The 26,808-nt window shown below is 36.9% G+C and overlaps 1 pseudogene; it reads left to right on the top strand.

Annotated features, from left to right (window-relative positions):
• Positions 1–13,176: 13,176 nt before the first annotated feature.
• On the top strand, positions 13,177–13,620 carry LOC102429296 (annotated as a pseudogene).
• The last annotated feature ends 13,188 nt before the right edge of the window (positions 13,621–26,808 follow it).

The raw sequence follows: 26,808 nt of genomic DNA, 5'->3' as shown, positions 1-26,808 counted from the left end.
AAACAGAGGCATGGCTGCTGGCGAAGCCCGGAGAGAAAGAGAGAGGCAACGGCTGATCAACAGCTGCCATGGAGGCTGCAGATCAGACCTTGCCTCTCTCCCTGGGCCTCTCTCCGGGCCTGATCCACAGCACCCTCGGTGGTCAGTGCTGGGTTGCTATGCCTACTCTGGCAGCAGGCAGTGCTGGGTCACCACGGCAACCCAGCAGTGACTGCAGGCCTAACTTCTGGTGTTCGGTGGAGCCTTTGGTCGGTCGTTGTGGACCCTGGGTTTTTATATATTAGGATAGTGTCCTCCCTGCTCCCTGTTGGACTGCTAGTTCATTGAGATAGGAGCCTCTATATTATTATTTTTTGTATTCCCTAATTTAGCACCATACCTTATATATGGTATATACAAATATGCAATAAATGTTTATTGAACAAGTAAATATAGAATCAACATTTTCTGCACATGTAAATGGAAGGTAAAATAATCCTCTCAAAGAAAAAAATCTAGCACCATATGATATATGTAAAGGAATTAAGATTTTGCATCCAGGGGAAAAATTAAAATGGAGATTTATGATGCTCAGTGTCTTAAAAATACACCATAGTCCTCTTTGTCAAGTGATGAGCCTTAGATAGAGGTTACAGCTGGAAGACTGTTTCAGGTTGGTGTGCATGCTTTCCATGGAGGTGTCTTTAACTTAGGAGAGGATCATCTTCTGAGGAAGAGAAATAGACAGAATATCAAAGTCTGTTCTAGTGAATGGGGTTATAGTAGCAGGAAATCAGGAGGCAAATGAGGAAAAAAACAGAATGAGGTAAGATGAGTATGGAGCCTTAGTATCTCAACCAACACCATGAACAGGGATTCTTTAAGAGTCACAAAGTATTAGGTATACCTCCCATAATATGCTTACACAGTAATTCACCCACCAGATTCCTATTGACAGATACTTAGACTACTTCCACTATTTTTCTATTATTGCAATGAGAAATTTATGTACACTTCATTTCAAATGTGTATGTGGATATGTTTCCTATAAATTCCTAGAGGAGAATTGCTGGGTGAAAGTATCAATGAATTTGTAATTTTGATAGTTATTTTCACATTATTTTCCATATGGCTTGTGCCTATTTATATCCACATCAGCAATATACAAATGCCCTTTTCACACATCATTATCCCTTTTTTATACTTGCCAATATAAGTGAGAAAAAAATTGTGTACTTTTTTATTTGAATTGCTTTTATTGAGAGTGATGTTTGTATCTTTCATATATTTAAGAGTTAATTATATTTTCTATGTATTATCTACTTATATTCATTACCTATTTTCTGTTGTACATTTGATCTTTCTCTTATTGACTTATAAATACTTTCTACAAGGTAGAGAAATATACCCTTCATTGTGAGGGTAAATAGTTGTTCATAATTTACTGTTAGCTTGTTTTTTAATTCTACTGACTTTGTTGTTCTTCATACAAACTTTTTAATTTGATGTAAACAAATGTACAGTCTTCTCTTTTCTAGCATTAAGTTTCTGTGTATCATTTGGTAAAAACTTTTCCAATCTAAAATGATAAAAGTTTGCTTGTCTTCAAAGCCTAGCTTCTCCTCTTACTAGCTGTGTTACCTGGAAAAATTATTTAATTGCTCTAGGCCTATTCCTTTCTCTGTAAAATGAAGTAGCAATACTACCTAATTCACTGGGCTGTTGTGAGAACTAAATAAGATAATAGATATTATATATTTAGCATGATGTTTGTCTTATATTAACAAGAAAATAATAAGACTAAAAATAATGAATAGATTTGTTTTTGTTGAATAATGAGTGCTCAACAAATTACCTTTTGTTGTATAAAACCCATTTTCTTTCCCTACTTTTTACATTGGTAAATGAAAACACTATTGAGACAGTCTTTCTACTTGGCAAATTAAGCTCATTGCTACTCTTTTTAAAATCCTTATTAAACATGAACAAAGTCAAATCTAAAGTGATAGCTTTAGGAGTTGACATAGGAACTAAATGTTACCCAACAACTTAATCTGTTATTGTAAACAAGCATGCCTAGAACCAAACTACTGATGTACGCTAAAACTCTCCAGATTTTGTTGAACATTATCTGTTTGTCTGTGCAGCTGCTGTGTTGATTTCAGAGCAGTTAGATTTATTTATGATTGCCATAGAAACGACATGAAGATGCATTTTCCATCAAACACACATAGCAACTCTGTGGATGTCTGTATGTTCAATTTATCCATGGTTACCCTGGGGATTGCTCACAATATGAATGTCCCTACTATTTCTTCAAGATCACAATTGTAAACTAGCATCTTGGTGTTTCTGTTTCCTTGCCAACAAGAGAAGGTGCTTCCCATGGTTACATCCTTCTACTCCTGGAATAGACTACAAATCAAATGTCTACCTAAAATAAATGCAATAATTCAGAATTTCCATATTGTTCTCTGTGAGAAAAGAGTTTGTTCCAAATTAAGTTCTACTATTTACTAAAGATTTCAACATTTCACATGTGTTGCATATAAAAACTTCAGTACTTGCTTTTTCTGCTTTTAAATGTGGTAGTTAAATAGTTCACCAACATCACAAAATCACACAAGTTTATTACAATCATTAAGTCAGTATAAATCCTCATCACCATCATCATCATCTTTCAACACAACTTACTCCATCTCACAAAGATTAATTTTAGTAAAGAAAGTAGGTTAATCTTTGGTTAAATTATAATAGTTTAATTTCACTGCAACACTTGTTTGATGAACAATTCCTCCACTGGTGCTGTACAGAGAGAATCTTAAACTGGAATGCAGGGAAGGCCTTATTGTAGACAATTAAAATAATGGAATTCTAGACTTTGGAACTTTAAAGGACTTTGAAAATGAATTGATCTTCCTTTCATTTAAAAGGTAGCTTTACTAGGATCACACAACCAGGTGGAAATACAAGTAGGTCTAAATTCAAAGACACTTAGCTGATATTCACTCAACAAACATTCATTTAACGCATCATAGGTCTGACAAGCTGTGGGTCCTGAGGTTATAAAGACATAGCATTTGTCTTCAAGAAATTCATAATAATGTAAAGAAAATCTGAGTTTGTAGGGTCTCAGCTTTCTTTCCTTTTCTTCATGTTTCTCTGGGTACTTTATTTTCTAATTATTTAAATCAAGGGTTGAACTTGGATATAGGAAAATTAGCAAAATCATAAAAAACTCATTGGAATAAAAGTTTGAATTAATTAATGGATATACTTGAGAAAGAAAGAGCCCAGAAAAGAGGACAGTAGATACATTTGCTTGCACAGATTTTGACATGAGAAAATATATATTTTTTCTTTGTGGTCACAGGGAAGAAAAGGAGATGAGGCATCTGGCAGAATTTAAGATAGAAAAGAAGAAACAGGTGGCCCTAACCTGAAGTGAGGCTAATATTCCTAGAAAATAAAAAAAGGAGGAAAAGTGTAAATTATTTCACTCAGAGTTAAATAACCTTCAATAAGCATTCATTCAATAAGCATTTATTGAATACATAATATGTGCATTTAAACTAAAACTGTGGTATTATAGAAAGAATCAGACAGGTTAGATTCTATTTTACAAATGTATATCGAGTGAGCTTCTCTGTGCCAAACACTCTGCTAGGTGCTAGAAATATGCAGTTAAACAAGTTTTTCCCAGCTGCTGTCCCAGGAATGTTAAACAGGCAAGAAAACAGGCAGCAGGCACTTTTGGTGCAGTCCAGGTGGAGAACACTAATTCAGTATCTGTAACCACTGCATCCTGGTTCATTAATATCCAAAGCACCTGGCATTGTGTCTCACATTATCTTTACCTAAAATACTATATATTTATTCATTTGTGCATTTATGTTCTATTCCTGCCCCATGGAATATATAATCTGAGCAAAAGCCCCTATCTCTGCTCATTTCTATACCCCCATTGCCTAGGCCAGTGAATGGCACATGGTAGATACTAAATAAATATTTGATGAATAAATGAATAAGAAAATAAACCTAGTAGATGTTAATATTTGAGAAATATATAAGCAAATAAATAAATATCCCTCTTGTCACTCAATTAACTCATACTACTTCCTCTGTAAGCCTCCTAAGATCCTACTATTTAAAATTAACCTCTTTCTCTACTATTGTTTTTTGTCACTATTTTTTCCTTCAAGGTGGTATTTTATAAGTAGTATTTATTTTAAAATATCTATCATGGTTTGTTTCACAATATAGTCAGCCTACCATCTTGAATTTAATTTCATATATGACTTACTGGTATTTTCTCAAATGAGTTTAGAAGTTAGAGTTAATGTATTTATAACACTTACAGATAAGTAGTAAAGATAAGAGTGGAAAAAATATTCTCATGTTACATCTGACTAGATTAAAATAAGTGTACTTGGGAAGTCTAATATTCTATATAAGACATTTTAAGAAAAAAACTGAAAAAAGAGTGGCTTTGCATTATTGTATAATGCAGTGGATTCAGGAGCAGGGTTGGTGATACTTCTTTAAGAGGTATGTTGCCTCATTTCAGAGAAAATGCAAAAGTCTCGAAAGCCTTGGGTGACAGAGCCCTAGAGTGACAGAAGCATGGAACTTGTGACAACAGAATGGCCACCCTGGCCGGGTGGCTCAGTTGGTGGGAGAATCATTCCCTACACCACAAAGTTTCAGGTTCCATTCCCAGTTGGGGAACATACCTAAATTGTGGGTTTGATCCCTGGTCAGGGTGCATATGAGAGGCAACCAATTGATGTTTCTCTCTCACATAAATGTTTCTTTCTCTCTCTTCCTTCCTCTTTCTCTCAATAAAAGCATGTCCTCGAGTGGGTTTGGAAATAAAACAAAAATAGCCCAGTCAGTGTTGCTCAGTGGTTGAGCATTGACCTATGAACCAAGAGGTCATGGTTTGATTCCCAGTCAGTGGGGGGCCTGTGGAAGGCAGCTAATCAATGATTCTCTCTCATCATTGATGTTTCTATCTCTCTCTCCCTTCCTCTCTAAAATCAATAAAAGTATATTTTAAAAAAAGAGAAAAATAAACAATAAACAGAATGACCATGAGAATGTCACTGAATCTTAATCCATCCCAGTCTCCTGAATGCTTTGTCTCATGGAATTTTGGAGAGAAGAATATGAATTAATATAGTATACATGTAAAAATGCTTATAACGGCTGGTTTTGAAGTGTGAGCGAAACTGAGATAAATAGCAAAGTTGTATTTTATACCTTCAATAATATGTTTATGATTTTTTCAGATGTAGCTTTACTTCAAGCATATTTATGGGCTGAAAAATATTAATATCTAAAAGTAATGTGTGTTACACATGGTGCTAAACAAGTAACACATATTATGTAATTTCATTCTCTAAATCCCTGTGATGTAGGTCATATCTATAATAACAAAAGTGTAATATGCTAATTAGACTGGATGTCCTTCCGGACTTCCTTCTGAACAACCTTCCAGACGAAGCCGGACTGCGAGGGAAGCCCAAATTCCGGGTGCCTGCTGGTGGCTGAAGGGAAGCCCAGGTCCTGGGTGCCAGAGGGAAGCCGGTGCCAGCAGCCGGGAGAAGGAAGGCCTACTCTTGGATGAATTTCATGCATCGGGCTTCTAGTATAGTTATAATCATGGATCACATGTTATAGAAAACAAAACCGAGGTTTAGAAAACTTTAATGACTTAGCCAAAGATACTCAACTGGGACTTGATTCTGGGTCTGCCCAGCAAGTCTATACCCCACAAACAAAACACAAAAGAGAGTTTAGAAGTCAAATTTTAAAGCAGAGCTCACTAGCATTTGATGGTATTGCTTCAATAAGAACACTTTCGCCTGGCTGGATGGCTCAGTGATTGAGCATCGACCTCTGAACCTGCAGGTCACAGTTTGAATCCTGGTCAGGGCACATGCCTGGGTTGTGGGTTCAATCCCCAGTATGGGGTATGCAGGAGGCAGCCGATCAATGGTTCTCTCTCATCACTGATGTTTCTGTCTCTCTCCCTCTCCTTTCCTCTCTGAAGTCAATAAAATATATTTAAAAAAAATAAGAACACTTTCAATTGATATGTTTTACAAAGATATTTTAAGGAACAATGATAAACTAGAAGTCATCACAAGTATCACCATTATAAAACTCTCTAAAAATACAAATTAAACTCAATGACCAAGAATAATTTGTTTATTCATTATGAGTCATCTTAGGTATTCTATTTTATTAGATAAATTTATACAAATTATGTTCTGTACTGTCCTGTACTCAGATTATTATGGCAAAACCCAACCAAATCAGACAGTTCTGACTCATTAATGGTCCCAGGGTTTGCTCTTAATCCTTTGTACAGGCTGTGCTCTTGCAGAGGACCTGGTGAGGTCAGGGGTCAACCTCCTGGTGGCATCTTCCTGGCATAGTGGCCTGTGATGACAATTTTGTTAAAAGCAGCTCAATTATTTATCCACTGTCAGGTCAAGCAATATTTAATGCTATTTTACATTTATGTATACAAAAGTAATCCTCATAAAGCTCAGTATTCCTTTTTTTTGGTAAATTACCTTTGATTGGGGTGAGTAACCACAAGGATAATATTGATGCCTGATTAAAGCCCTGTGATCCATAAAATCAGATTTTTCAGAGACTATGTAGATGCCTTCTATTTTATTACATGTTTTCTGTGATAAAATTTTTCTCATTTAAAGAAACAGTGATAACTATATGAAATAAATGAAAGAAAATGTAAAGCACAGATTAATTTATAGTAATAGTATAATAGATTTAACCTAATCTTGCAAATATCTTGAGACTTGTGCTGAGTTAGCAGAGTCTAAATCTTCTAAGAGAGAAACTTTCCCTAGATAACCAAGGCTCTAGGATCCCTGATCATTTTGTAAACTAAAGAACTGCTTTGCTCCTTCCTTATCACCCACATGGCTCTGCTTACGTTGGTGTCCAGTGATAAGAAATAACATATTCTCTATTCAGTATAAACATACAGGGGTGTACCTCACATCTCTCTAATGTGGGCATCATCGTTCTCTCCCGACTCCTGTACTCTAGTCCCTTTGAGAACTGCCAGTGCCCATCCTGAGACTGTGTGAAGAGAACCTGTTTGAAGCAAAGCCCTTCAGTGGAGAGCAGAATCCAGATATGGAGGAGATTAAATAACTTTAAAAGTTGTTTTTTTTTTGCAAATGTGAGCTGTGTTTCCATCATTGTTGAAGGGAAGAAGTCTAATGAATACATGTTTCTAACATGTTTCATCAGCTCTAAATTTCCGTTTGAATCCTTTGAATATCATTCTCTCTTAGAGTAAAACAGAAAAAGAAACAGTTGTTGAGTTGAATGATCATGGTCCCCTGTGGGTAAGTTCACTCAAGACTGTTTCTACTTCTAGGCTTTCCTGTCAGCTAGTCAGGTGTGTTGCACAGACTGATGAGCCAAAGATGTGTTAACAGAGGTACCGATATAATGGGTGCAACTGGTTGGACCCTGGAGCTCCTAGAGGTGCCCGGCCCTTTATCCAAGTGTGCTATATTAATATGATGACTTTGTATGCGAGGTATGACTTATTAAAAAAAAAAAGTTGTGCACATGGAGCTAGGCCTTAGGTCATTCCTAACTTACTTAGTGAAGGCTGAACAAATTTTACAAATTAAACACAGTTTCCTGGATATTTTGATTCAGAGGTTGGATAATCTGTATTTTAAAGGAGGTTCCCAGATGACTCTGATTATCTTTCAGGTTTAAGAAAATTAAACTGAATAACCCTTCCAAATTATAAAATTAAATTATTCTAAGCCTGTTCAATTCTGTTATGGTATTATACCACATGGGGACATTGTATTTTAGAAACAGTTCATGAGAACCATTAAGAAATGTTTGCAGTGATTCCTCCTTAGTTAACACCACCACAGAGGACCCTTAGTCACTGTGCTGACATATGCCTATTAGGAACGGCACTGTACCCGGGGGTGAGACATGGGTGCATTATAAGAAGCCTGTGGCAGTGAGTGGCTTTCTCATAAGTAGCCTCACTTAAGTCCCCTCCTTCAGTGAGGTATATTAGCAAGTAAGAGAACAGAAACAAGAAAGAAAATCAATTTACTGGCAATTTTTATTTAGAAACCTTAAGGAAAAGCATTCCAAGTATGGTAATTTTTTGGTCAAAGCATAAAGTCATAATTTATTGGCAAATGAGTCTTTTTTAGAGTTGCAGCCTTTATTAAAAGAGAAAAATAACACTGGAAAAAAATGCATTTCTTATCGTTTGTGGAAACCTTGATCAATTTCTGAGATCAAGAGAAATGTGCTAGCATTGAAGAGGATTCAGCCTGACACCTGGAATGTACAATGGCAAGCAGCCTGCAGGAGAGACAGCCATCTTGGCAAGAGATTAGTGCGATGCAAGATAAACACCAAAGCTCTCAAGGATGTCTTCTTTTTTTGGATTAACTTCCTTTTGGCAAAATGGCGCTGGGTTCTCCTAGTAAACACGGGCAAGCAGGGTTATCCAAAGTAACACACATGGTATTGGAATGAAGTTACAAGTAATATCAGGTGCTACTTTTCAGGTACCAAAACTTCAAGTCATCAGATTTAAGTGAATGTAATTCAGGTAGACTAAATACAGGTCAACATAACACTGGTGAGAGATAATTAATTACCCATGGTGAATACTTCAGAAGATGTCAAAGTGTTTGTGTTTGTATTCCATAAAAAGAAGTCAGTAATTCTTGGTGTTAATTCAATGCTGTGCTAATTGGTAATTGGAATCACACAGTTTAACAAAATGCTATTAATTAACCACTTGATGTTTAATGCAACATTAAAAGAACACAACTTATTGTGCACATTGTACACTTTCTGTTGTATTAAATTTATGAAAATATATTATCAATGGACTAAAAAGCCTAACATGTCATGACTACAGCCATGTTCAAAATATTCTCCATTTGTTAAGTTGTATGAGTTCCAAGAGGACTAAAGAGAAATGATAACAAGCAATTTTGATCCTTGACTGGATCCTGAATTAGGAAAGCAAATAAGTAGCTATAATAAGATAGATTCTGAGATATAAGTGGTTTTTGAAAGTAGACTGTATATTAGATAACAACATTGTATCAATTTAAATTTCTTGCATGTGATAATTATATCATGGTAATGGAGAATTTCAAAGGACAAGGAGGTTGAAATGCATAATGAAGTACTTAGGAGTGAATTTTCACATCAGTTGTACATTCACACAAACAAATGATGAACTGTGCTACTGTGAAGGGCATTGAGACAGGTGTTTTTTTGGGGGGCGGGATTTAAATTTTTCTTGTGGGAAAGATTTTTAACATAGAATAAATTATGTTTAATATATCACAATATAAATCACTGGTTGAGGATTCTTAATTGAATAATATGGTGATTTCTTTGCTATGTCCATTTCTTTCTGTTTATCAAATCCATTCTGGGGAAATTTGAAAAGACTGCTTATTTTAAGACAGTTTGAAATACTGTATTTACCATAAAGAAATGTGGTTATGAGATCTAAACAAAAGGGAGATACTGGTTTATTTAAAATATCAAAAAGATAATTTGAGTGCTGTTATTTCCATTAAGGAGACTCAATGCACATAGTCAAGTCCAAGCCTCTTTCCTGGGACTTGAAGCTCTGCCAGCCTAGTCTTATGTTTTATAGTGTATATAAAACATATACATTATATTCTTGCTCAAGATCATACACTTGATACTCTGAGTCTATTTTACTATTAACATTTCCTGAGAAAGTACTGTCATCTCTCATATTTGTGACTTTGGAGAATGCTCTTTCTTATCTTTAGCTTTACCTCATGTCAAGTGAGGTTATAATCTCCATGAAACTTTCCCCTAGGAGGCAGTATAGTGCAGTGCTTAAGAGGAAATTTTAAAGTCAGGAATTCTGAATGTGTGAGCTTTCTGGCTGTAGGAGTTTGTTACTTCATCCTACTGAGCCTCAGGTTCTTCATTTAAAGATTTCTTTGAAATAACAACAGTGCTTATAGTATAAAGTTATTAATAAGATTAAATGAGTTACTGTACATACAATATTTAGCACTGAGCCTGCTGTCTGTGAGAGGTGCCTGTCACACTACTACTACTTTTACGACTGTTTGTAATCCCATAACATTTTAGGTGTCCTCTATGGCACTTACCTCATTTTGCTTATCTTACAATAAGCTATGCATTCTGTCCCCATCATTAGACTGTAAATTTATTGAGTACAGGAACTATATATTGCCCATCTTTGTTTATCTATAAAACAAAAACAGTAAGTCATACAACACAGGTGCTTAATAAATATTCATTTAAGTGGCTTAAATCATTGAATTTTTTCAATAGGAACACGTTATCTTCTCTTTTGATAGTAATGGTGCATCTACTAAATCTTTCATATTAATGCTGAATATTCTAGGAAGAATATTCAAGTTATAGAAAATTGACATAAAAGCAACTTATTTTTTAGATTATTTTAAAATTTCTATATGCCCTTGATAGTGTGTGCCTTAGTTCAAGTTACAACAAATTACAGCTTTGTTGGCTCTGTGCCCCATAGTTGGAGTCATCTTAAGTCTGAAGAGCTATCTTTAAGTGACTTTTGAGACATCCATATTTTCATCTTTTCATCATACATTGCCAAAATATTTAAAAAAATACCTATTAGGAAATCCCTGCCTGCCCATCATTTGCTGATTTCTGTGAGTTATCTTAAGCGGTTCTGATGGATTGGATACATTTTGTGAAGCATCCTGTGTGAGCTGTACTGTGAAATACATTCCCAGTGTTCCAGAACTGACTCCGTTGAAAATGACAATCAACAGGGAAGCCCACACAAAGTCACCTCAGAGTTCAGATTAGTCATTCAAAGGTGTTTGCTCAGAGATGATAGAGTTTAAATTCATTTTCCAATAGAATCACTCCTACATCTTCCAGTTTTTAGAAATAGAAACTTTTAAAATAGTCAATATGATAGGAGTTACCTCTTTGTATTTATGAACTGCTTTTTATTTCCTGAAAAAATTTTTGTGAAATATATAGTCCAGCCTCATCTAATGTATCAATCATATTACTATTGCCCTCTCCTTCCCTCTGTGGCCCTCTACACTCAGCCAGGTTTACCCACTCATTTTGTTTTCCCTAAACACATCTTTCTTTTTCTACTCTCTGCTTTTGCTTAGGCTGAACTCCCCCAACTGAAAACTTGTTTCCTATTTATTTATTTATTTATTTTATATATTTTAATCTTTATTGTTGAAAGTATTACATATGTCCCCTTCTAGCCCTCCCCCACCCCCTGCCTTTACCACCCTATTGTCTGTGTCCATGGGTTATGCATAGCTCTATCTATCTATCTATCTATCTATCTATCTATCTATCTATCTAAAACCCTAATATGCAAATAGACCAAACAGCAGAATAACTGAACAACCATACAACGGAACAACCAGTTGCTATGACGTACGCTGACCACCAAGGGCCGCGTGTGGAACATGGTAGGCATGGGCCACGGCAGGATGGTGGAGCAGGTGAGCAGGGGTGTCAGACCAAGGCAGGGCTCTGGTTGCTGTCATCGGGGTGAGCCTCTGGGGGTTACTGGAAACTCTTTGCTCCTGTGCGCTGCAGTCCCACCGGGCACTCGCACCTGCTGCCGGCGCTGGCCCTTCTTGCACCCACTGCTGGCGCCTGGCACTGATCCTGATCACTCAGCGCCGTCAGTGGGTGTGAGCAGCAGCTGCCGGCCCTGATCACCCCTGAGGGCTTCTCCACCTCCCCCTGCTCCTGAGGGGCGATCAGGTCCGCCAGCTGCTGCTCACACCCGCTGCTGGCATCAGCCCCAATCACTCTGCACTGTCAGTGTGTAGGAGCGGTGGCTGCGGGAGCAGGACTGCTGGCAGACAAGGGACAGGGGCTGCAGTGGGAGGGGCCCAGTGCGAGTGCAGAGGATGGGCTGAGACCAGCTCCTGTGCCTGTCACAGCCTCACGGCCCACAGTTCCTTTCATGGTGCCTGAATTTGTGCACTGGGTCCCTAGTATGCATATGAGTTCTTTGGTTGATCTCTTCCTACCTACCCACCTAACCCTGCCTTCCCTCTGAGCTTCGAGACAGTTTGTTCCATGCTTCTTTATCTCTGGATCTATTTTGTTCAACAGTTTATTTTATTCATTAGATTCCACATATGAGTGAGATTATGTGATACTTGTCTTTCTCTGGCTGGCTTATTTAACTTAGCATAATAGTCTCCAGGTCCCTCCATGCTGTCTCCTTTTTTACAGCTGCATAACATTCCATGGTTTAAATGTACCAAGCTTCTTATCCCCCATCTGCTGATGGGCACTTGAGCTGTTTCCAGATCTTAGCTATTGTAAATTGTGCTGCTATGAACATAAGGGTGCATACATTCTTTCTGATTGGTATTTCAGGTTCCTTAGGATATATTCCCAGAAGTGGGATCACTGGGTCAAATGGCATTTCCATATTTAATTTTTTGAGGAAATACCATACTGTTTTCCACAGTGGCTGCACCAGTCTGCATTCCCACCAGCAGTGCACAAGGGTTCCCTTTATTCCAAGCTTTTCTTTTCACTATTCCGTGTTCTTTGAGACCTAAGTGTGGTCCAAGTATCACTCATTCTACCCAGGTTCTATGACATGTCTCTCCACCAACTTTTTGTACCTTATGTATCACTCAGTGTTAATGTTTACTTGTCCATATACATATGCTCAAATCAGTAATGTCTTTCTTCACATCCCCTAGCTGAGGACTCTGAGCAGGGTCTGTGTGAAATATATCTCCAGTGCAAGTGCGTGGAGAGATGGCAGAGTGTGTGACTACAGGGTTAGAAGAGTGCTCTGTGGATTCCAGTCTAGCTTAGAATAGAATTACAGATTCGGGTAAGAGTATTACGGAAATAGAACAATGTAGAAAACCTGAGATTGCATTGAGTTTACCCTCTGTGCCCGTTTTTGATGATTTTCCTTTTTCTTGAAGGTGGAAGTATGAGATGACAAGGCACAATATATAAAGTGACATCATAGTTTTTATGGAGGGCCTTGGCAGTATCCCCAGGATGGGGCATCGTTGACTCTTCTTGCCTGATTTCTGCAGTGGGCCACGCAGTACTGGCAACCAATGGATGGACCTAATGGCAAGTACACAGCTGGTAAGAAAGAAGTGCTGGAGTACATGGGCAGCCCTGCCAACTACCCAGTGTCCATTGCATTAGGCCAGGCCCACCTCACCTCCAATGAGAAGCTCATCTGGCCTCCATGTTCCACTCGCTGTTTGAAAAACAGCTCCCAGCTTTCTCCCAAACAGGGCAGCTAAGGCACTGAGATGCTGGAGACAGACACATTCAAACTGCACTGCTTCTCTAGACAGATAGGGATCAGGTTTGTGGTGCTGGCAGACCCTAGGCAAGCGCGATAGATTTTCTCCTCCAAAAGATTTATGAGATTTACTAAGACTTTGTCCTCAAGAACCCATTCTACTCCCTGGAAATGCCCATCAGGTGTGAGCTGTTTGACAAGAACCTGAAGTTAGTCCTGGGGTGTCAGAGAAGGTTGGAAGTTTTGGACCTGGGTCATAGGCTGGACCTGCAATGGAGCCCCCTCCCCAATTCTGAGAGATCTGCAGGAGGGGTCCTTGTTCCCACTCCAATGGAGATTCCAGCAGCCTTTAGTGCACTCGAAAATGAGAGGATGCTGAGCCTCAAACAGGTACTGAACCTAAAGCCTTAATAATATTCTCTCCTCCCTCCTGTGTCTATCACTCCTACTTCCCATCTCTATACAGATTTACTTATAGAGGAAACAGGCCCATAAATGCTGTAATAAACATTCCTTTGTTCTCAAAAAATAAAAGAATGTCTGAACTTACAAAACAGGAAAAATAAATATAAGGCTAAAGATAATGTTAAGTGGCAAATAGGTTGGACATTTATTAAATGAAATTTCCTTAAGAGATTTAATAATTTTAACAAAAACATTTTTATGCATGTCATGGCTAACAATCTGACTAAAAAGGAAACACATTCAAAGCTCCGTTGTACAACTGTTTTATTCTGTGTAACACTTTCTAAGTTATGTCTTTTGAATTTGTTAGAATTCTATTTTAGTGGCCACAATTTCTTTAATAATTAGTGTTGTACAAGTAAAATCCCCAAAGTCCTTAAAAAAGAGAATACAAAACCTTTTAATATCTTGCATTGTGATTTGTCTTTTTTTTATAATTAGATATGCCTTGTAACTAGGACTCATTTTGCTAGTCAAATAAAATGAAGTTTGAAATACTAATGAATGGACCAATAGATGTAACCATAAATTCATTTATTTTATTTGAATTTAATATATTTATGTTATATTTATTTATTTATCAAAATATTTTACATTAGTGTCGGGATTAAAATACTACCAGTAGTAGAAAAAACTTGAGTGGATTATGCTTTGGAAAGAAGAGAATTCTACTAGGTTGACTTCCCATTTCTAGAGCTTTTCTCCTGAACACACAGTCTACAGTCCATTTAGTGCAGTTTGGTCAAAACTTAAAAAGAGATCCATGATTTTTTGGTCCAAGCTGTCAGAGAATGGATTTTAAAACTTCTCAAAAACCTGAACTAGCAGTGGAATAGCCAGGAAAAGAGAGAGAGCCAAAGAGTGGGAAACCTCACATCTGCATATTAACTCCCATGAACACATTGGCTGAACCAAAAGTGTGTTTGAGGGGATAGGGGGAACTTTAAGGAACTAGTGAAAAGCAATAGTTAAAAGGCTGAAAAGGCAGAATAAAGAAAGGAATTTAGAGTTTGAATCCTGCCTTGTTAGAAGGCCTTGACAAATAACTGTGACTTTCTATTTAAGTCCCAGAATGACTACATTATAGGAATAACATATGTCAATACCAAGAGATTCCTCAAAAACTAAGAGGGAAAACCATAAGATATATCCTCTACAAGTTCAAAGTAACCAGTCGGTAATTTCTCTATTTGCTATAACAAAAATCAACACTCTTAAAACATATTCAAAATATCAAGTATATAATAAAAATAATTAAATTGGTAAGGATAAAGGAATAAGGGCTGACTTACCAGTGTCAAGAGTGAGAGAGTGGACACAGAAGTTAGCAGTTAAAAAGTAGATAGTCTTTGAAGACTTTCATTCATACATAACAGGAAAAAAATTTTCCAGGTAAGGAAGCCAAAGGAAAAAGATGAAAAACTCCAGGGTTGATGTTTCCTGAAAAAAAGGTGATGAATACTCTTCACAATGGGAACCATCCTGAAGACAAAAATGTACACAGATTTCCAAAACAGCCTTCCAAATCTTCAAAGGCTTGAAAGTTGAATTTTACAGGTTTTCTCCCTTCTGCATATGTATAAACTGAGAATAGAAACTATACCCTGTAAGGAGGCATCTATACATATATCAAAGGATTTTGATGACATTGTAAGAACCAATAGAATGAAGCTAGGGCAGTCTGTGATGATTCTGGAATCTCAAGACATTTTTTTTTTACTGTTGTAAAATATTAATGAAACAGCTGACAAGCCAATAAAATTCTAAATGCCCACAGGAAGGACATTTGTTGGCATTGATTTGACTCTGAAGTGGGTTTTATGAATTCACAGATATGAGTGTACCTACTATTACATGGGAATTAGACAATGACCTCACGGAAAAAGAAATAGGTAAGTTTTTTTAAATTTTCATTTAATTAATTAATTAATTAATTAATTAATGTATTTATTTATTTAATTGTTGACAGTATTATAGATGTCCCCCTTCCCCCCTCCCCTTTTGCCTTCCTCCACCCAGCCCTGATACTTGTAAAATTATAGCACAACTTGAAGGATATGAAGATTAAATGAATTGGGTTCTAGCTGTGCAGATAAAATAATCAGGATCCATCTAACATTCAACACATAATCTTTGTTGTTATCATTGTTGTTATGTTTTGTTGTGTTGTGTTTGATTTTTGTTGCCAACTATGTTCCAGGCAAACAGTTAGGCTTTTAAGATACAGCAGTGAACTTAGAGTTCACACTCTAGTTGTTATTACTTTTCCGTAAAAGATAAAAGAGTTGAACTCACAATCTTTGTCTAATAATTACTGGAATTGTAACTATTTAGCATTTAGTTGAATGAATATCTATTATGTGCTAGCCCTTCATATATATAGTACAGACCACGGGTGGGGTCCCTCGGCCTGGCCTGCAATTAGGGCCAATCAGGGCCTTCTTGCCCAGTCTCGATTTGGGCTGATTAGGGCAGGCCAGCCAGGGGGAGGGAATGTGGGAGGTTGGCTGTGGGAGCGCACTGACCACCAGGGGCAGATCCTGCATTGAGCACCTGCCCCCTGGTGGTCAGTGCACATCATAGTGACCAGTCGACCAGTCATAACGGTCACTTAGGCTTTTATATATATAGATATAGATATAGATTTTTTACTTACTTTTAACAATCTCCTGAGGGTTATTTATATTTTTTAGACAATGAGACTCAGGCTTATAAAAGTTCAAATTCAAAACATAAGAGTTAGGAGGACTCTGAGAAGAGAATCAATAAATCGGTAAAGAAAATGTCCCTGCAAGCACACCCTAGTGTGTTTCTAACCTTAACTGGGTAGATAAATGATGTCCCTGTACTTCAGCCAACTCTATGCACATTCTACACAGAAACTGAACTGAAGACTGGCTGGGGATTTTGCTGCACTTTATACATTAAAGGTGTGATGACATTTTAATTTAAAAAAAAACCATGGGAGAACCCTTTCTATTAATACTAGAGGCCTGGTGCACAAGATTCGTGCACTCGGGGGGGTCCCTCAGCCTGGCCTATGCCCTCTTACAGTCGGGGAGCCCTCGGGGGATGTCCAACTGCTGGCCTAGATCCTCTCCCCACAGGAAGTGGGCCTAAGCCGGCAGTCGGACATCCTTAGCACTGCCCGGGAGGCCATGAGCCTGGCTTCTGGCTGAGTGGCACTCTCCCTGTGGGAGTGCACTGACCACCAGGAGGCAGCTCCTGCATTGAGCGTCTGCCCCATCGTGGTCAGTGCACGTCATAGTCACCAGACGGACGGTCCATTGTTCAGTCGAGTTGCATATTGGCCTTTTATTACATAAGATATTCTTTTTAAATCAGGTCCCTTTGAATTGAGGAGGAGAGCCCAATCTGGGCCCTAGTATTCAAAATGATGGCTGAACCTACCTTATAAGCAAAGTAGTCATTTTAACAGGAGGACAGACACTTAGTTTTATTAAGAATCATGTTGACTTTATCGATGCATATTTGGGGGCAGAGGCTCTGTAGCGTATAAGTGAGAAAAACCAGCCAGGTGGGCCAGCCCAGTGTGGGAGAACTGGTTAAAGCAGAGGACTTTCACTGCCACTAATGACCACACCAGCAAGAGAGCCCTTCTGAGAAGTGACAGGACTTCAGGAGTCGTCTACATACTTTGCTGAGGGATGTACAATATTGAAGTGTCCCTTAACTCCCACATGAAATCACCAGTAACTTGTACATTGCTTGAAATTGATAGTGTGAGACTGGATTCTTAGAGGAGCATGAAAGGTGCTGAGTTCTGATGCAAGAGATTTTAGCATCAACACAGGAATAGCACTTACAGATGCAGGGATTATTGGGCTACTGGAACTCCTGATTAAAACCTAAAGGACTCTTATGCTGAGATTTATCCTGAGCAGAAATTTAAATATCAAGCAACAGTTCATAGAACTGGTGTACAGAATGTAAAATATTCTGTAACATTAGTCAGCTGATTTTCATGGTTTTCCAGAATAATATTTTCTCCATGAACATCCAAAACATACATTTCAGTAATATTTTCAAATTTTACATTTTGTTTTCAAATGTGGATCTTGTGAAGCACTTACATCTTAATTTCCTGTGATATTTTCTTTGACATTTTAAAATATAAGTATTTTAGACATTTTAATATATTTTTCTGAATATGAAATCAACCTTAAGAATAATTTAAACAATGTATGATTTGGATCACACTAAACTTTTATCATCCTCAAGTAGTTTTCTTTTTCATTGTTCTAGAATGTTACAGTTCTAAGTGAATTCATTAAATGCCTTTGCAGCATCTTGCATTGTGATTTATGGGTTTTATGTTTTAATTGTTTTACTTAAGTTATGCTGATAGATTTCTAATAATGAATGAACTACTGGAATGAACACTATTTAAAATATTATTTCACTATATTGCCATTTGATAGCATTTTATTTTAAAGATTGCCTTTTAATGGGCACAATGGGATTGATATGTAATTTTATTTTTGTTCATTTGCCAGATATAAAGTTTTGATATTAAAAATTATGCTGACTTCATAAATTAAATGCAGCGTATATAAGTCAGCATAGATGAACTTATTCTGCATAAACAAACAGGAACAATTAGTGGATCATAACCATAGATCTTCAAATCTACAAATGTTGACCCGAAATTTTACTACATTTTAGTATTATCTATGCTCTTGAAGTCTGTGTGTATGTGTGTGTGTGACTGTGTGTATGATTTGAGTATTTTAATTTGGTCTATGAACTTTCTGTTGCATGGCCCCTGGGATAGTTTGCCTCATTTTGTAGAGAAATATCTATTTTCTTTTCTACAAAACTGTAGGCCACCTCCTTGCATAGGAAACCTGGCTTACCCATCTGGGCAAAAATAAATTACTACATGAAGTTTTCTATCAAAAAATGTCAATTTTGCTCCTTATATAATTGATATTTTATGCCTACAAATCTTTTCTCATTTAATAAAGATAATGTGGCTACTTGATTGAGATTGAGCTCTTGATAACATCTAACAAGGATATCTGATGCCAGACTGGCTGGGTGCAATTCAGACATCACCAACTATTTGCTTTGTGTGTTTGAGAAAGTCTTAATGAGACTTGGATTTACTAGTAATTCTAGTATATGAAAATAGTAAAAATATCTCACTTTATGTTTTAGGTCTCACAAGCCAGGAACATATCTATTTCACAAAATCTTTAAGTCGGTAGCACATAGACATACATTTGTTGAAAAATGATTGCTTCTCTCTGTTTTCTAAGCCCTAACCTTATCAGAGAAATTCTTCAATATACTAAAGAAGTTACACCTTGGATTTACATAGAAGATAAACAGAAAAAAAAATTATTTAGCTATAGTCTGCTCATGAATTTATTGATTCAAAAAATACATATTTGGAGCCTATCCACTGTTTTAATCTAGTGCCCCTAGACACTTACCCATGTAATGCATTACTGCTTGTATTCAATGGCAAGAAAAATAAATGCCTCTTTAGATAGAAACCACAATACAATTGAGTTTCATTTGTATCCTTCTTGTAGAAAATTTGGAACCAAGCCAGTATTTCCAAGAATTAATCTATTCAGATTACAAAGTGACATGCACAATTTCACCTAATAAACTTATTTTTATTGTATTTTCAATTTTCTCATTTTATGTTTTTTATTAATTGTATATTTTATCACAATTATAGTATGAAGGATATTAGTAAGATAAATCATTAACATAATTGATCTAAAAGGTGTAGTGGTATCAAAATGAACATACAAAAGTAATGGACAACTGATAAAATTGCTGATAGAACCCCACCGGTGTTGCTCAGTGGATTGAGCATCCTCCTATGCACCAAGAGGTTTCCAATTTGATTCCTGGTAAGAGCACATTCCAAGGTTGTAGGCTCTATCTACAATAGTGGGCACGAAGGAGGCAGCCAATCAATGTTTTTCTCTCACATCCATGTTTCTCTCTTTCTCTCCCTCTCCCTTTCTCTCTCTGAAATCTATATATATATATATATATATATATATATATATATATATATCCCAGTGCACAAAATTCATAAAATTCATGCATGGAGGGGCGGGGGGGGGGGGGGCTGTCCCTCAGCCTGGCCTGCACCCTCTCCTATCTGGGATCCCTCTCACAATCTGGGACCACTGGCTCCTAACCACTCACCTGCCCGCCTGCCTGATTGTCCCTAACTGCCTCAGCTTGCCTGCCTGATCCCCTTAATTGCTCTCCCCTGCCGGCCTGATAGCCCCTAACTGCCTCTGCCTCAGCCCTGCCACCATGGCTTTGTCTGGAAAGACATCCGGAAGGTCGTCTGGAAGATGTCCAGTCTAATTAGCATATTACCCTTTTATTAGTATAGATTGCTGAGAGATATTCAATATTTTCTCTTTTCCTTACACATATGTTTTGGGTTGTTGGTTTTTTTTTTATACAGTTATGTTAAAGTTTTGTAAAGAGTGGTATGAGAATAAATATGTAACAACCAGTTTTTGGGATGTGAAGAGCCCTGCTTTGTACTATTTGCTGATTTCAAGCTATCAGGATGAAGTCACTGAACATGTGCTAGGAAGAGATGCTCAAATAACCCATTAGGTTATAGTATTTCTAGATGTAAATAATCTCAAGAGGCAATAGATGTAAATAACAGATGTAAATAATCTCAAGAGCATCGATAACACTACTTTACATGTAAAATAATTAGGAAATGATACATTTCTAGGTTTTATTTGCTTTGTCTTGATATAATTTATTTCTTAATTTATATGTGTTAATATTAATCATGAGTGTTTTTAACCAGCTCATGAAATTCCTGAAAATTTAAGAATCTGCACTCCTGGGCAGGTATTAATCAGCCCTAGCACACAGGCCTGTGTATAACACAGGTGTTTAAAACACCTCCTAAATAACTATGTTTACACTTTTGCAAATGTTGACCCAAATTTCCAAAACTGCCTTTCAGTTTTCTTTCAGAATAACTATCTCAGTTGTCAATTAGAGTGAAACTTAAGGACATATCACTATCAAAGTATAACCCTCTCCCCCATTTTTCTCTGCTCTTGAAGCAATTTAGAGATGGTAAATTAGCTATGGATAATGACCAGCTTGGCACCTTGGATCAATTCTAAACGAACTCAGTAATGGAGTCCCTGCTTTCCACACAAGCCTGTGAAAACAACAGCTAACAATAATAATATTTAAAAAATCCCCAATTGATGATGAATATAATTTTAAACTCCCATAGCATTCTTTCAGGGGACCTGACAATTGAAAGAAAGGGAGAGGGCAGGATGATTTTAAGTATGAAGGGCAAGGCTTCATTATTGATGTCTAAGCTCAGAGAAGGAGTAGGCCAAATTTGGCCACTTTTACAATTTTCCTTCAGGTTGGCTCCATACAATTGAAATGCTTAAAAAAAGGAAGAAGGCTGTTGGAGATGGGCACCTGGCAGGGCACCTGGTGGAATCATGTTAAGAAAAAAACAACTTCCTGTTCCTTTGAAGCTCAACTAGATTAATAGCTTTTTAAGGATGTGGTGAAAAGTGTTATCACGTGAAGCTTTCCAAACCAGGCTCAGTGTTAGAAAATATGCTGTAGGGACCTGTTCAAACTTAGCAGGGGAAATACTAAATGACCTAATAGGCCATTTCCTTCTCTGAATTCAATGGTGCTATAATTTATGTATTTTGGCTCAATTAGAGCAGAAGGTCACATAAGGTTTTTAAATTCTGTAATTTTTTTTTCTAGGTTCACATAATGTCTGCTCTTAAGCACTAAATATTTTTAATACTAAAGCTTTCAGCACTACAAAAACAAAACGACTATTTACTATAGGGTTTGAAGCATTCTTACAGTTTACTATTACTTTAATTGAGCCTTAAAATGAGGAGACTCCAGCTATAAGATTTATAGTTTGTAATGAAAGTACCCTAAAAAATTATTGCTAAGAAATTATATAAGAAAAATGTCCAGTTTTTGCTTGATTGTTTTATTTTTAAAACAATCTACTTTTTCCAAGAAAAGTTCTACATGAATGTCAGGTCAATAAGAGCAAAGTAAAATGTAGAAATGAGGCAATTATAAGATCATTCCAAAATGTACTTTTCTGCTGGGGCTGACTGGCAGACCCTGAACAACAGATGAATGGAGTACTCCAACACAATGTTTGCTGTGAAAGAGAGGGCTAAGGGACTGCCTGGCTAAATGAACCAGGCAGCCTCGATTGCCTACCTCATTAGGCTTTTATTGTAGCAGCAGTTTGAGATAAAGTTTATCTTTTAGATACAATCAGTAGGGTAAGTAATATTGGGAGGACACATATGTTTGTAGTGTCCTTTAAGCAAGGACACCCAAAGATTTAAGCATAAGGATTTCAGTAAACACCTGGGGATCTGCACATGCACAGACTTGTTTGGAAATGTCAAGGAATAATTAGGGGCGCTGCCTTCGGCACTCCCCTAAGTTGGAATTCCCATAAACCCCTGCAGGTGGCCTTCCACACACTTCCCTTTTCTCAGAATGTCCTCCTTACAAACTTTCCAACCAAGTCTCATGTGCTCCCCAACACTTTTCTCTTAATTATATGGCTTAAATATATGACTGTAAAAAGTATGGTGTTATAGTTCCACCTTAAATTATCTGGATAATAGTTTTAATCATGTACTTTATTTAGAATGGATATAATTAGGAGGATAGTTCTAATCTTGGGAGGCAAAAAGGAAAGAAGGAAGAGAGGGAGGGAATTCCTAAATAGTCATTGCATTTTTGATCCCCTCATATTAAACAGATGATGTCTGCTGGTATGGCTTTTAAAATTAATCACTAGGAAAATCAAAACTTCCAGGTCCACAGTTTCTTCATCTATAAAATGTGAAAAGTATATTGAATGATCTCAAGGGTCTTTTCCAAGTATAAACTATCATTACTCGGCTAACACAAGTAAATCAAATAACCTATCAAAAGATGCCATCACTTTGAATTACTACTTTCCTTGAAACAACAACAACAAACACCAAACCCATCTGAGCCCTATATCCCCTCTAGCTCCTACCCTATTTCTCTCCTTTCTTTTCAGCCACCCACCACTTTCTAATTCCAAATCCAATGGGTACTATGTGAATGCTCTTTGAATAAATAAAGTATTTAAAATAACTTTAAAACACCCCCTTCCCTCAATTTAGTTTTGGTCACATCATCAAAGATATGCTCTTCCTAAACATTGCTTCTGAATCCCATGATTATATCCATAAGGTAAAGGGTAAGGGGTACCTAAGTGACCTTTCTAGTTTTGCTTTTTATAACTCAGGATTTGGGTATTTTTTTCCTACCAGCTCGGCTTCACCTTGGCTTCCTCTCTCTCCAGACTGTCCCAGACCTGGCGGTGAATGTGGCTGCTCAGCTTTCATCATCTGTCCTGGCCAGCGGAATGTTCCCTCTGATGCTCCTCCCTTGGCTGGCTATGGCTCCCTACTTTCATTTTCACCAGGGCACAGCCATTCACCAGCTTCCACTGGAAACACTTTTCCAGACATTCCTTCAGGATAAGTGCCATTTCCATAACTGACCACTGGATTCGTCACTATTTTTTATGCTTCACTATCCTAGCTTTGTCTTTTTCAGCTTCACAAGCACAGTAAAGAGGTTTCATTTTCATTGCTTTGCTTTTCTCCTTATGCAAAGCGATTGCATTTTATTTACTCTTATGTAAGAAAACGTACTTTTTTCTTAATGTAACCTCCTCCCTCTTCTATTTTTCTTGTGTTTTTTTTTCTTTCTCTTCATATTTCTTTCTCTTGTGATTCTTCATAGGGATGTGTCTTAATTTGACAGAAGACTAAATCATGGACTTTAAATTTAGAAAAATAAATGTATTTAGTTCCCACAATGATTAGATTTTCCTAATTAAAATCCTTAATTGTAAAAAAGGGTATAGTTCTTAGATTGTTGTGTAATTAGGTATTGCACCCTGATCATATTGTATGGCATAAATCTGAACTCAGTGCTGTCCTTTGATAAACTTCTCATCATATTCCACACTTTTCTTTCCACCCAGAATAAAACTAGGTGGGGAATAAGGGTTCATTGCTCCTTGGCCCCATCTCATTTGAAGTGTTTGTAACTCCCATCTCTAACTTGGAAACATATCCATTTTTCTTTGAATAAACTGTCTACTGAAGAGTCCTTCAGAAAACCAAAGGGATTAATTTTCGTAAAGCAGAGAGTATTGTGAAAAGGATTAGAAGAAGAGAGTGAGATTTGCTTTGAAGTGGGTATCCTGTGAGTTCTTGATGCAATGAATCCACTGGCTTTAACTGACTGTTTCTCCTTTGCTGTTTCTCCTGCAAGAAATGGGAAAGAGTGTGAGGACTCCCTAATAAGGTATTCATTTCTGTTAAATATTTAATTTCCCTGATGACATTCTGAAAGAGGTTCCCAATGACAAGGCATTTTAAAGTCAGCCATTTTAGATATATAAAAAGTGATGTTTGGTTTTTGAGGACATAACACATCTTAAACCTCACAGAGGAAAGCAATTTCAGTTTTAGATCACAGTGTTGTATAATCATGTTTTTGAGTTTCACTGTTATCTATTCCTAGGGAGAATGCTGCCATGGAAAGTCTGAATGCTTTCTGAATGTAAAAAATTTCTTCTGGTGCGCTTTTCATAATGTTGGTTGGAGTAGTACTTTATTTATGAATATTGGATTATGTTCTTACTAAAATCGTTCCTTTAATTTACTTTGCCCTACTAAAGTAAATTTTATCCTTAAAATTCAATCCATTTCAATAATGTAATTGTTTGGGGATGTATTTCTTCAAAATGGTAAATGTCTCAAACAACCTTCATAAAGGCTTTAAATAGTCCTATGAAAATGAGGTCAAATAATTTGCTGAAAATTCCATTTTGCTGTTTTGTTTTTTTTCTAAAGGTGTTACCTTATGAAGTTTTTTCTTCTTCTTGGCATCAGTGGAAGACCATGACTCATATAATGAGTAGACGTCTGTGCACCATAGGGATGTGAAGGGGTCATGTTCAGTTGAAGTAGCTAGTTGGGAAAGGGAGCTGCCCTCCTGTGGAGAAAGTAAAATAAGGCTCGTATATTTCTCAAGAGCCAACTTTCCCTACATAAAATTTGGTTTTACTTGTGGTCTTCCAGAGAGAGAACATCTTTATACTTGCAATTTTTACATAGAAGTTTGGGTAACCTGCCACATTTTTATATTTCTGTGTGTGTGAATTGCTGCAACCATTGGTGAGTGGTAGGTAGAGGTAGTCAGAGCAAGGTGGAAAATGAATCATGACCATCAATCTGTGCGACATAGGTTTTCTACCCCAGACCTCAGGCAAGTGAAGGTGTCCAGACATAGCAGTGAGTACAGGACCTGAACACAGCCTGGGGATTTCTGCCGAAAACTACAAGTCATAGTGAAAGATACCCAATGCATCAGAGGTTGGGGGATCTAGACTTGAGGCAACTGCTGTCCTACCTCTGGGGAATTGTGAGTAGATATGTTTGGCAGTAGGACTTGAAGCATGGGTAGATTCTGAAAATAAAGAACTAACGGTATTATGTGGTTCACAGCATAAAATTCTTGGAAATTATCTACACGTGAAAAATAATGTTTATTTCACCATACGAAAAGCTGTTAAATTTTGTGGAGGTAAAGAGTGAGATTAAAATTAGTATTGGATGTATTCATATGAAACCAACACATTCCTCATGTTCATATTTGAGGGCTTTATGAAATAATAACTAATATTAATGTTATCCTCTAAAGCTATCAGAACATTTTACTACCACTTTCACATGGTATTATTATTTTCCACACTTATTAATAAGAACAGTAAGGCCAAACATAGTAAAAAGACTTGCCCAAGATCTCACAGCCAAACCGTGGCAACATTTTTACTGAAATCAAGATTTTTTGGTTCCAGCGCTCTTGTTTTTTTCACTATCCATATTGCTTCCAGGACACTAGATGACTTTAGAAATGCTGAGGGAGCATCACATGTCTGTTCTTAATTTCATTAAAATAAAAAGCATACAAAGTATATGTTTTCCTTACTTGGAAATAGCTGAAGTAGTTTTGTTTTTCCTCCCTCATTTTCCCCGAAGATGGTTTACACTTGGTCAGACCACACAAGCAAAGTTTCAAGAAAAACAGGCATTTTTAAAGAAAGATGTAAGTAACTGAAAACAGGGATAAGAATGGAAACTATTTTTAAAAATGAGTATATCACTTACCCTTTGGTAAACTAGAATATAAATACCCATATCCATCACAATTTAGTTTTCAGGCTTAACAGAATTGATTGTACAGCAACGCTGAGATTCAAGGGCAAGTTGGCACACACAAGTATATGATAATCTGTAAGTTTTACTTAAATCTTTTCATTTTATTATTGCCTTGTAAAATGTTGGGCCCATAATCAAACATAAAATAATGAAAAGGGCCATTCATCTTTGTCTTGTGGTTTCCTTAGAGAACTGTGCCGTTCTCTAAAAGACAGTTTCAAATGACTGTTGATTGAAAGTGCATGTTCTAAACCAAGCATATGCTACAGGAAGTTACAGGCTGCAAAGTGACAAAAACATATTATAAAGCGTATTATATATATAGTATCTATATTTTCAAACACTTTCACATACTTTTTATCCTCTCCTGTTAAATGAGTCACTTCTGGATCACAGATATTTACCAGGAGCTGATTATGTGCCAGGCACTATTTGTAGGCAATGTGGACCTGATTATGAATGATGAGGACGAGGTCTTTACATACCTTACATAAAGTTCACATAGTAGATGAGAAAATGTTTGGTAAGCCAAAGCTCACTATACACATATTAACTGCAGTTGAAGCTCTTTCAACTGACTTCCTGATTTACCCGCACTCTTGATTCTCTCTGTAAAATTATAGTGGTAGATGTCAGTGGTGCCCAGACACTCTTGGT

The sequence above is a fragment of the Myotis lucifugus genome, unplaced genomic scaffold (assembly GCF_000147115.1).
Source record: "Myotis lucifugus unplaced genomic scaffold, Myoluc2.0 scaffold_71, whole genome shotgun sequence".
In the NCBI taxonomy this organism is placed as follows: domain Eukaryota; kingdom Metazoa; phylum Chordata; class Mammalia; order Chiroptera; family Vespertilionidae; genus Myotis; species Myotis lucifugus.
This window is presented reverse-complemented; position numbering and strand designations above follow the sequence as displayed.